The following is a 2,012-nucleotide window of genomic DNA, read 5'->3' on the forward strand; positions in this document are numbered from 1 at the left end:
AAACGGCAAGTCATATGTTAGTTGTTCTTCTTTTCTGAACTTTAGCATACAAAACCCTTTTGTTGTCGTTGTGAATTTCTTGTCACTGGAGCAGCAAAGGGTCAAAGAAGCCACTGTATGAATGTAAATTGGAAACGACATTTCCTCTGCTCTCTACAGTTTTCCATGGGGGCGTAAAAACCCTACAGCCCCAAAGCCTCCCGTGGAGTTGCCTGGTGCTCTCCTGGCTTCTCAGTGAGCAGCGTTTGTGTGGAATTGTATTTGGCCTTCCCAAGGATAGGCCATCCTGCCACCTGCTACAACCAGAACAGACTCCTTAAACTACCCGCTATCAACCCAGTAATTTCCAGTCGTGAAACTGAAGGTCACCTTAATCCTCTTGAACACAAAGGGCTACATAATACGCCCCCTGGGGTGGAGCAGGACGCACCAGGAGACTCCCCTGCGTGGGGCCAGGTGTGCGACCCGCATTCATGGATTCAGGTTGAATGGGGCTACAGAGCAGTCAAGTGGTGGGGGGCTCCACCTTCCTTCTTTGTGATGTCACTTGTAATTTGATGGGATGATCTTGCTGCCTGGGAGTGAGGGAGGTTTGGGGGATTGAGTAATGTGGTGATGCTGGGCTGTTCTGAGTGAGCCTCTTGCCTGACTTGGGGCAGGGAAAAGCACATGGGAGGAAATAAGAGATATATTTCCATCATTAATCCGGCCGTGCCTTTGCCCAGGTGGGCCTACAGGTGACACACAGGATTCCTGGATGCCTTGTAGGCCTCATTCAGGGTCCCCGTGCATTCTCCTCTCAGAGCCTAATTAAATGAGGCCTCTTCCTCACCTGTCCTGAGTGAAAATAATCTACAAAGGCACGTAACAGAGTTGGGGGAGAAGATTTCTGTCCATCAAATATTCTCATTAATAGAATAAGTACATGCTTTAGGCAGATTGAGCTTCTCAGTTGGCACTAAATACTGGAGAGTATGTGGATGCTTTAGGTAAACTATTGATCACAGAGAAACACCATTTTTCAAAGAAACTACCGTTTTAAAGAAATGGTCACTGTATACTGAGCATACTTTTTTTTAAAAGTCTTCAGAGTCCTCAATTATTTTGAGGTAGAACATTATACACACCGGTTACCTCATATTGAGTTGCCCCTCAGTAAGACTTCTGGGAAGAGGTCAAAGAGCCCGGTTTCAGAGTCCACAGAAAACCACAGCCACCAGCGACTCAAAGCAACAAGGCTCGGGGAGGTCATGGCTCCTATTCATTGTTCACAAAATTCTTTTTTTTTTTTTGGCTAATGAATAGTTGTTAGCTAACAACCAAGGCCACATTCACCCAGGGCATTTTAATGTTCTCCATGGATGCTGGAGAAGATAAAAGATAAGTTGAGGGACAGGAAGCATGCCCTATTATTTCCCAAGACTTTGAAGACGGAGAAATTCAAATGCTTTTCTCTTTTACAAAATACCAGACTCATGTAAGATGTAATTAAGATTCTATGAAGGCAGAGAATTTTCTTTAAATGACGCTTATGCTTCATAGAGCATAGGCTAAAGAAATTCTTTTGATATTTCTAAACAGGAGGAGGAACTCGTGTGTTTATATAATTCTTCAGCTAGGTGCAAAACTCTGAATGTAGTAATAACAGTTAACAGTTATACAGCACTTACTTTGTGCAGGCAAAATTGTTTGCTTTGCGTTTATTACCTCATTCCATCCTCACAGCAAGTCTACGGGGTGGCGCTACTATTATCCCTGTTTAACACACAAAGAGAGTGAAGGGAAACCCTGGCCACATGGTGAGTCAGGGAGCCCCCAATGCCCTGTCTCTGTTGCGCCCCTTCTTTCTCCTCTGAGGAGACACAGTGTGGCACAGGGCGGTGGGCAGGAGACTAGGAATCTGGATTTTAATCTCGGCTCTACCTGAGACTGCTGCTGCTTCTGCTAAGTAGCTTCAGTCATATCCGATTCTGTGAGACCCCATAGACAGCAGCCCACTAGGCTCCTTTGTC

Source organism: Bison bison, unplaced genomic scaffold, assembly GCF_000754665.1.
Source record: "Bison bison bison isolate TAMUID 2011002044 unplaced genomic scaffold, Bison_UMD1.0 scf7180017864329, whole genome shotgun sequence".
Classification (NCBI taxonomy): domain Eukaryota; kingdom Metazoa; phylum Chordata; class Mammalia; order Artiodactyla; family Bovidae; genus Bison; species Bison bison.